This window comes from Oryctolagus cuniculus, chromosome 6 (assembly GCF_964237555.1).
Source record: "Oryctolagus cuniculus chromosome 6, mOryCun1.1, whole genome shotgun sequence".
NCBI lineage: Eukaryota > Metazoa > Chordata > Mammalia > Lagomorpha > Leporidae > Oryctolagus > Oryctolagus cuniculus.
The window spans coordinates 72,935,760-72,945,722 of NC_091437.1; the positions used below are offsets into that span (position 1 = coordinate 72,935,760).

At 40.0% G+C, this 9,963-nt stretch overlaps 1 long non-coding RNA gene across 1 annotated transcript in view; it reads left to right on the forward strand.

Moving 5' to 3' along the window:
* The window catches only part of LOC138850072 (uncharacterized), a 15,701-nt gene extending 6,501 nt beyond the window's left edge, over positions 1-9,200 (forward strand). The window contains exon 3 of the long non-coding RNA XR_011389469.1: positions 7,375-9,200. This is a non-coding gene — a long non-coding RNA (uncharacterized lncRNA). The remainder of the gene's footprint in view (positions 1-7,374) is intronic.
* Positions 9,201-9,963: the final 763 nt, after the last annotated feature.

The window sequence follows — 9,963 nt, forward strand, 5'->3', positions numbered from 1 at the left end:
TCAATTGGTTTTAAAATAAGGAGTTTATCCTGCTAGGCCCATTACCTGCCATTGCATGATCAGAGAGATGAAAAGCACAGGAAGGACTGAATGGGCCATTACTGACTGCACGTCCGGGAAATGACAAAGTCAGCCCTCCAGCCACAGGGAAACTAATTCTTCAACAACGTGGCTGTGCCTGGAAGCAGAGTCCCCACCCCCACTGCCTGCAGCTTCCAAGTGGCTGGCACTTTGGTTTTGGTTTCATGAAATCCTGAGCAAAGAACCCAGATGAGCCTACCAGGACATGGGTTAATCAGCAGAAGTTGTTATAAGCTGCTAGACTTATGGTGACTTGTAATACGGAATGGAAAATAAATACACCATCTTTTCCCATATTTTAAACTTCAACATGCACTACAATTATTTTTAAGATTTTTACCCAAATCCCAAAGAATCACAAGAGGTTGAGCCACAGCTTGTGATGCTGGGCATTCCATGTAAGTGACAGTTCAAGTCCTGGCTGCTTTGCTTCTGGCCCAGCTCCCTGGGAAGGCAGTGCAAGATGGCCCAAGCACGTGGACCTCTGTCACTCATATAGTAGATATGCAAGACGTTCCTGGATCCTGGCTTCAGCCTGGCCCAGCCCTGGCTGTTGCTGCCCTTTGTATAGTGAACCAGTGGGTAGAGAATCTCTCTTAGAATTAGATCTCTGGTCCATACACAAAACTTTTGTATATGTTGAAGTAAATGTTGATGCTTATTAAATACTTTAAATAAAAGGCGATCCACTTTCCATTTCCATATTGACATTTTTGTCAATTGAAATGTAAGTGTGGGTTTGGTTTTGCGGTGTCTATTCTGTTCCATTGATCACTATGCCTATCCTATGCCATTATCACACTATACTGATTTTGGTAGTTTTATTGTGAGTCTTTAAATCAGATAGTATAAACTATTTAGGGTAGTTATTTTTTTAAAAAATGTTTTGATTATAAACACCTTTTTTATTGCATACAAATTTTAGAATAAGCTTTTCAGTTTCTTCAAAAATGCTTGCTGACATTTTGATTGGGATTGCATTGTATATATGTAATAATTCAGATAGAATTGACATTGTAGCAATATTGAATTTTATAGTTCAGGGATATGGTATATATCTATATTCATTTATTGAAGTCTTAGTTTCTCTGAACATAGTTTTGATGTGTAAATACACAGGCCTTCACACCTTTTGTTTCATATATTCCTGAATTATTCATGCTGATATGAATGCAATATTCAGCAGACTTATTTGTTCTTTGATAGTACCAGGAACATAATTGTTATTTGTATACTGATCATATGTTTGGGAACTGTGCTCAACTCACATATTCCTCCTATTAAATTTTTTATACTACTTAAAATTCCCTATATTGTTGATATTGTCTACAAGTAAAAAGGTAGTTTTATTTCTTTTATTCAAACTGTATGCCATTTGTTTTTGTCTTTTTTTTTTTTTTTTTGACAGGCAGAGTGGACAGTGAGAGAGAGAGACAGAGAGAAAGGTCTTCCTTTTTGCCGTTGGTTCACCCTCCAATGGCCGCCGCGGCCGGCGCGCTGCGGCCGGCGCACCACGCTGATCCGATGGCAGGAGCCAGGAGCCAGGTGCTTTTCCTGGTCTCCCATGGGGTGCAGGGCCCAAGCACCTGGGCCATCCTCCACTGCACTCCCTGGCCACAGCAGAGGGCTGGCCTGGAAGAGGGGCAACCGGGACAGAATCCGGCACCCCGACCGGGACTAGAACCTGGTGTGCCGGCGCCGCTAGGCGGAGGATTAGCCTAGTGAGCCGCGGCGCCGGCCTGTCTTCTTTTGTTATCCTGGCTATAACCTGTAATACAACGTTGAGTAGAAGTGTTGCATAGTGGTCCTGGCCATCTTACTTCTGGGGGAAGAAGGGAAGGGAATTTTTTCTTAATTAGCTTAGAGTCTTCATTATAGTGTTTACAAATATGAGTAAGATCCCATCCGTGGCCGGTGCTGCGGCTCACTAGGCTAATCCTCTGCCTGCGGCGCCGGCACACCGGGTTCTAGTCCCGGTCGGGGCGCCGGATTCTGTCCTGGTTGCTCCTCTTCCAGGCCAGCTCTCTGCTGTGGCCTGGGAAGGCAGTGGAGGATGGCCCAAGTGCTTGGGCCCTGCACCCGCATGGGAGACCAGGAGAAGCACCTGGCTCCTGGCTTCGGATCATTGCGGTGCACCGGCTACAACGCGCCAGCCGCAGCAGCCATTGGGGGGTGAACCAATGGTAAAGGAAGACCTTTCTCTCTGTCTCTCTCTCTCTCTCTCACTGTCCATTCTGCCTGTCCAAAAAAAAAAAAAAAAAAAAAGATCCCATCCGTTATTATTTTATTGATACTTTTTATCATGAACAAATGGTAAATTTTCCATGTTTTTTTCTATATGGGTTGAAATGATCATAAGTCTTTTCTCTTTTTGTCTGCTGATATAAAATATTACATTGATTAATTTTTGAATGTAAAAACAATATTGTATTACTAAACTAAATACTTGGTCATAATGTGTTATCCTGTTTATACATTCTTGTGTTCAATTAAAAATATATATGCAGCAAATTTTTACTTATTGGAGAGTTAGAAAGCCAGAGAATTGAGAGAGTGAGACACACACACACACACACACACACTCACATCCACACACACACAAACATACAGATTTATCCAATCTGCTGTTTCACTACTCAGAGGCCCTCAGTGACGGGGACCAAAGCTGGAAGCCAGTGATTCAATCCCATGCGGGTGGCAGGGACCCAATTACCTGACCTCACTGCCGCATAACAGAGTCTGTATTAGCAGAAAGTTGGAGTCTGGAGTCAGAGCCAGGAATCAACCCCAGGTGCTCTGATAGGAGACACGGGCATCTTATCTACTAGGCTAAACACCTGCTTATAGTTTTGCTATATTTTTGTTAATATTTGCACCTGTCTCCTTGAGAAGTACAGTTTACAGTTTGGTTTTCTTTTAACATAGTAGGCTTTAGTATCATGTTGATGGTGATAAATCATAAGATGATTTTAGAAGTGTTCCTTTGATTTCTATTTATTGTAAATGCTTATGTAGCACTGGAATGATTTTTTCCTTATGTGGTTGACAAAATTTGATTGCAAAGTTTTCTTATAGGGAGGATTTTAATCCAAAACTTCAATTTTTAACACACAGATGTAGGATACTTCAGGCTATTTGTTTCATTCTCAATGAGCTTTGGTAGTTTGAGTGTGTTAAGCAATTTGTCCATTTCATAGAAGATGTAAAGCTTATTGGCATAAAGTTGTTCATAACATAGCAATAATGCCCTTTTAATGAATGTAGGATCTATAGTGATGTCTCCTTTTTAATCTGTATTAGTTATAATCTGTGTCTCTTTCTTCACAGTCACTCTTCTTAGAGGTTTATCATTTCCATTAACTTTTTCAAAGAACTAACATTTGGTTTCTTTGATTTCCTCTATTGTCTTTTTATTTTCTGTTCCAGTAATTTAGGCTTCCAACTCTGGTTTCATTCTTCCTTCTTAATAAGGATCTACTCTGCTCTTATTTTTCTAGTTTTCTTGGTGAAACTTAAATATTGATAAGAGATATTTCCTTTTTTCTATGCTAGATTTTAATATTCTAGGTTGCCCTCTAAGTTCAAAATAAATGTGCCTCCCGTAACCGCTATGTTATGTTTTTATTTTCATTTCCAGTCAATTTGAGTAGATGCTAACTGTTGTGAATCTTTTGTTGTTTTTATGCTGGCTTTTTCTGTTATTTTAAATGGAGTTGGATTTTGTTCTTGTACCCAGCTATGTTACTTGGAATCTGTTGGATTCTTTGTTGCTTTCTTTGATACCTTGCTGGAATAAATCCAAGGCGGTTCTTTTCTAGAGCAAATATTCTGCCACTGCAAGGTGATGCTGCTGCAAGGACTCCAGCTGATGCCCCAGTTAAAGTTCATTTGGTGAGGTGGTCAGACTTGTGAGACCATGAAGTATTCTTAACCTTGCATGAGCTCTGCTTTTGCTGCCTTTTTTTTAAAAAAAGATTTATTTATTTATTTGAAAGTCAGAATTACACAGAGAGAGGAGAGGCAGAGAGAGAGAGAGAGAGAGAGGTGTTTTCCATCCGATGGTTCACTCCCCAAATAGCCGCAATGGCCAGAGCTGCGCTGATCTGAAGCCAGGAGCCAGGAGCTTCTTCCAGGTCTCCCATGTGGGTGCAGGACCCAAGGACTTGGGCCATCTTCCACTACTTTCCCGGGCCATAGCAGAGAGCTGGACAGGAAGTGGAGCAGCCGGGTCTTGAACCGGCACCTATATGGGATGCCAGTGTTTCAGGCTAGGGCGTTCACCCACTGCACCACAGCACTGGCCCCTTACTGTCTTTTTTTGATACTTTTTTTCACAGTCCTGGATAATTCACTATCCTGCTTGTACAGATCAAGAGTCAGACAAAAACCAAAGTGACCTACTTATCTGCAGTGCTTTTCCCAACTTCCAGCCATCCTGGGCTCCACTGAGTCAATCTGTGGCTCGACTCACAGAGAGCCCTGCCTGCCCTTGCACTCTGGCCAGGGAACTATCGCTAAGGAGTGAGCTGTGACCATAGTAGGGCTCAGCCGTTTGCTTGCCTTCTCCCTGGAACCAGTATCCTCTGCTGTTTCCTGTCCAAAGCCTGAAGCATTTTGGATGCATTTTGCCTGCTTTTCTGCTCATTTAAGTCAGTCAGGAGGGCACATCTGATCCCTGTTATTCCACTTGAGCCAGAAGCAAATTCCCATTATGTTTTAAAAAGGAGAACTACATGTTAGGTGCTTGAAGCCTGAGGTTTTTGGAAGTTGTAATGGAATAATAATAATTCTCTAATTTATGATAGTCTCATGAAAAGCTGCCTTAATATACTTTTCAGCATTTAAAATTGTTCTGGGTCTCCACACTTTTATGGTTTCCTTGACATCCCTTTGAGAAACAAAGTGCCCACACTTCCAAATATATTCTTCAGATACTTATGCATGTTCATAGACATTTATTTTATATTAATGTGTTTGTACATCATAAAATATACACGTGGAAATATGACAAGCTAGAAATAAAAAGTTTAAATGTTATTGTTGATCTCACTAAAAATTATTCCTTAGTGAGTAATGTGATTGAGTGTACTTTCATTTCAAAATCATTTGTGGAGTCAATTTGTCAATTTTTATGTGAAAAACCTGCTGTAGTTATGATTGAGATAGCGTCAAATCTATTGGCTAATTTTAAGGAAACTGAGACCATAAAAATATTGAATTTTATGGAGCATATGCCTGGGATAGTCCTTTTGTGTTAGTCTTCTTTAATTCTCTCCATAATATTTTGCACTTTAAAAAACTGATGCCTCAGTGTCTTATGTTTTTGCTTCTATCATATATGTAGTTCTTTTTTTTTTTTTAAGAAAATTACACTTTAGGAAGTTAGAAATCATTTCCAGTTACTTGTTACCAGGACCTAGAAATACAATTGATCTTTGTTTGTTGATCTTGTGTTTTGTGAACTTGCTAAATATTCTGCACTTAGTTTAATTGCTTAGTAAACCCCTTAGGAGTCAATCGTGTTGCTTAGGAATGGGGATGACTCTACCTCTTCTTCTCTCAACTTAGTGTTTCATTTATTTCTTTTCTTTGGTTTTGTTGAACTCTGGCATCCAATGATTGGTAAAATCAGTGTGACAGATAAAGGCACATAATCATACCTCTCTCATTATGAGTTATTGTTAAGATTGCACAACATTTTAAAGCTCTTATGTTTGTAACCTGACTACATAACTGACTTAGTTCTCTTTGAATTTAACTTCCTTACTGGAGCACTTTACCTATGAATTGTGCGAAAGATTTATATGATTGTGGTGCTCTCTCTAGTGCCTTTCCCCGATATTTTTGTTTTGTTTTCATTCTGGTTAAAACTTAACAGTTTTTAAGTAAAATGTTGCTTTTATTTACTATTTCCTTTCACATTTGAGTATAATTTCTTTCACATATCTGCCCTTTAGATATCCACAAAACGTCCATCCTGAAACAGAATTAAGCAAAACCTTTGCGCTCATGTTGGAAATTTATGGTGACAGCTTGATTCACATCTATAGTTTTTCTTGTAGGCATGGGAATCCTTTGCATTAAGTTGGGACAATCTAACAGGTGCTGGCCACTGAAGTATGGGCAGGAGTGAGAGAACCCTCACCCATGCCTGGCCACATCGTATCTCTGATCTTCTACCTTGATTTCCCTCCCTGGTGCAGCTAGAAGCAAAGGGAATGCAAGATGCTCTATGGTGTGGGAACAACGGTAGCAGCCTGGGCCCAAGGTTAATTTGCAGGGGCAGCTGCTTAGGAGTATCCTGAATGGACCTGCAATGAGTTAGTAAGAAAAGGTCTTCTTTTCTTTCCAGCACAGGAGTTTGCAAGTTGTATGTCACAGTGCACCTAGCTGGACTGACCTTTCTCTATACAGTGGAATAGTGTAGCAAATCTCTCAAGTAGGTAATAGAATTCACTATCTGTTTTGAGGATAGCATTAAAACATAACTGTTTTATGTGAATCTTTAGTGGTACCTGCTGATGAATAACTTGTACAATTTCTGTGCATTATTTCAACAATGCTTGCACTAGTGGGAAGAACGAGTGACTTCTGAAAGCTATTTGCTGTCCCCCCCCTTTTAGCATTGAGACATCCCGAAGTAGACTAGTTATGCTAATGAAGACTTTGTAAGCAGCACTAATATTGAGTATTCATAACTTTAAATATCTTTCAAAAGTTGTAAAGATTTCTTTCCATATTCCAGATACTTGTTTTTAATTGTCTTGCTAATGCTATAATTAGTTTAAGTCTCTGCGCACACTTAGGGCAAGTTTCCTCTGCAATGTCTCATTTGTGCTCTCATAAATTAAATAGTCTTTCTGAAAAATTTGTGTTTCTTGCGGCAGTGGTTTACATATCTGACCATTGGGGATCTCACTTAGCATTGTGGAAAGTGAGCTTGGGGGGGGGGGGACAGCTTTGCCATGCTCTTGCTCTTGATTTGGACTTTGAGTGTAAGTGTTGCCCTCAACTCAGGATTTCTGAGGTGGAATGGTGCCCATGTCTTTGTCTTTTTGTCAGGATTAGTCTAGTTAAGAGCAATTCAATTAATCCACAAATGTATTTAACAGAGGAATATTAACTGCAGCGCTCATGGCATTCTGAAAGCAAATCAATGAAGGCTGTGCCGTTACTTCCTCCACTTAATCAGAATACTCATCTTAGGATACCCATGCACTGAATGCTCGTGTTCCCCTAGAATTAAACGTTGGAATTCTGACTCTGAGAGCTCCCTCACGACTTCTTCCACAGCAGGAAGGTGGTCAGCCATGCAGCAGGAAGAGGCTCTCGCCAGTCACTGGATGCAACATGACTGATCTTGGGCGTCCCAGGCTCCAGCACTTGAATAACAACTGTTTGTCATCTGAGTTTCCCAGTTTGTGCTGTTTGTTATAGCAGCCGAAAAGGACTGAGACAATCACGACTGTCTACATACAGGCGAGTATTTTACTTTGAGACCCTGCCTCCATAAACTTAAACAAAAGCCCTAATTGCAATTGAATGGCTGACATCAGGGGAAATTCGCTCAAGACTTTTTCCTGCTGCTGTCTCATTTGTTCCTCCTAGCGCTCTGGAAGTGCCAGCCCTCCATCTTCACACAGGAAATGGAAGCCACCCCACAGGAAGCGCCTAAAGCCTCTGTCTTCCCTCCTGCCAACCACATGCACCCTCCTTCCTGTCTTGGGAGAAGAAGTGTTCACTTCCTGACAAGAAGAATCATCTTGATGTTTCTAAAAAGCACTTAAATTCTCTTATTTTTTTTTTGAACCTTACTTTCAAGTGTTCTTTTGAATGATGTCCTTGAAACTTTGTAAATCAGTTTTCTTATTTTTTTCATTTCTATTGTTTTTGAGCATCTGCCTACCTCCAGCCGCATTGTGTTCTGTAAGGTGATATCATGTCCTGTACTAAAGATATATCATGCTAAACAATAAAAAGTCCCAACTCGAGCTCTAGTGATCATGACATCATTTGACATGTCAGTGTTTGGTTTGAACTTGTAGATAATTAGTTTCCTCCAATTTTCTGGCTGCTCATCATCCTGCTGCTTAAGCTCCAGCAGCAGCTCAGCCTCAGGATCCCTTAGCCTCACTTTCCCTTCCACATTACCCAGTGAATTTACAATGAATCAAAACAGCGTTATTTGTCCTCTATTTTAGCGTAGCCATACACAAGGTTCAGCTACAATGGAGAGTTAAACCAAGAGATTCTTCAATAAAATATTGATTTTTTGCAGGGCCTACACGATGACATTATTTTTTTAGGTTGAGCCAAATACATTTTTTCTCTTCTTCTTCATTCATCCCTAGTAAAATCAATTTCTGATTGAGGTCAACTTTTCAGTTTGGCAAATCTAACTATCTCTTATTAAAAGTCTGATTGCATCCACGTGACTATTGATGCTGTTTCTGCTTCTTTCCCCCAACTATATGGTGTGTGGAAAATGTGCATCAATTGACTCTGTGTCAATAAAACTTCACAACTGATGTGCCTTTTGTATTCCTCTGAAGCAGGCCATTCAACTCAGACCCGTGGTCCTAGGAAACAATGTGTGACGAATGCTGATTTTAGAAAGCATTGTTCACAAGCATTTTTGTGGATGGTTTAGGGGAGAAGGCTGAATCAATGGTTAAGTGACAGGATTGCTTCATCATTGCATGGGCATTAACTGGTTGGTTTTCTCCACGTGACCACAGATAATGCATTTAAGAAACTGACTGTTGAGGTTGGGAAGTCTGAGTATTCATAAGTTTAGGGATTGTTTTGGGACTAGCAGGTACTTGAGAGATTAGAGACCTGTAGACCTCACTAGAAAGAGAGTGATTCAATAAGTGTCTACTTGCGGGCATCCATTGGCTCCTCATTAAAGAGTTTCTCAGTGATTGGACTGTGCTGCTGTCAGCTAATTGGGGAATTCTGTAATTTCAAACTCAATCAGAGAACTTTAAACTTTTCTCCTTTTAGTGGTCAGAGAGCTATGTGTTTAAACAAAACCTGAGCCAGGGTAGTAAAAGTGTTTTACATTGATTAAAACCTACAATTGTTCTTGTTCTTGATTTCAAGTTTTTCAAAGTTTATTTCACCTAACAGCCTTTCAAATAAAATTTAAAAAATAAGAATCAAAAAAGTGTATTTCAAAGTCTCTTGTTTGAATTGTTGATGTCTATCATATGTATATGAAAAGTTATTTTTGTTGATGTCTATCATATGTATATGAAAAGCTATTTTTGTAGTTGTGTGTGTATTAATCAATATAACCAGGTAATAGTAAATCAAGTTACTCCTTATTTAGATAAAAAATTAGTTCATTTTGGTGTTTGCTTTTTACTAGCAAAGCTTTGAACAATGGACAATCATAAAACAGAGGGTAAATGGCTTATAAAAGCCCTTTATGATGCCAGGAACAACAGCACACAGTTAAAGTACTCCCATTCTCCATTTTGGGCTTTGCATAAGGTCTCCTACATCTTTGCTTTAAAAATAATACCAGCTCTAGTAGTAAAATTGCGAGTTTTGTACAAACAGATACATTTTGAAATACTTTGGGGGTTATCCTGTTAACAATTGCTAAAGTTGTTCTGCGTGTGAACCACTGCAAGGAAATGTAAGCTACATGGTCTCCATGCGGTGAATCTTACCCCAGCTGGCTCTGGTGAGGCTGCCAGCACTCCCTTGTTGCAACAGGACTGTGGGACCTATTTCAATGTAGACGGTAGGCCAGACTTGGCCAGTGCTCACCCTCTCCAGGCCATCTCTATTTCTTGGGCCATCTTTGGGGCAGAATGGTTTGGATGTAGTATTCCCTGTGACTTTTCCCTCCTTGGCACACAGATCTCTGGC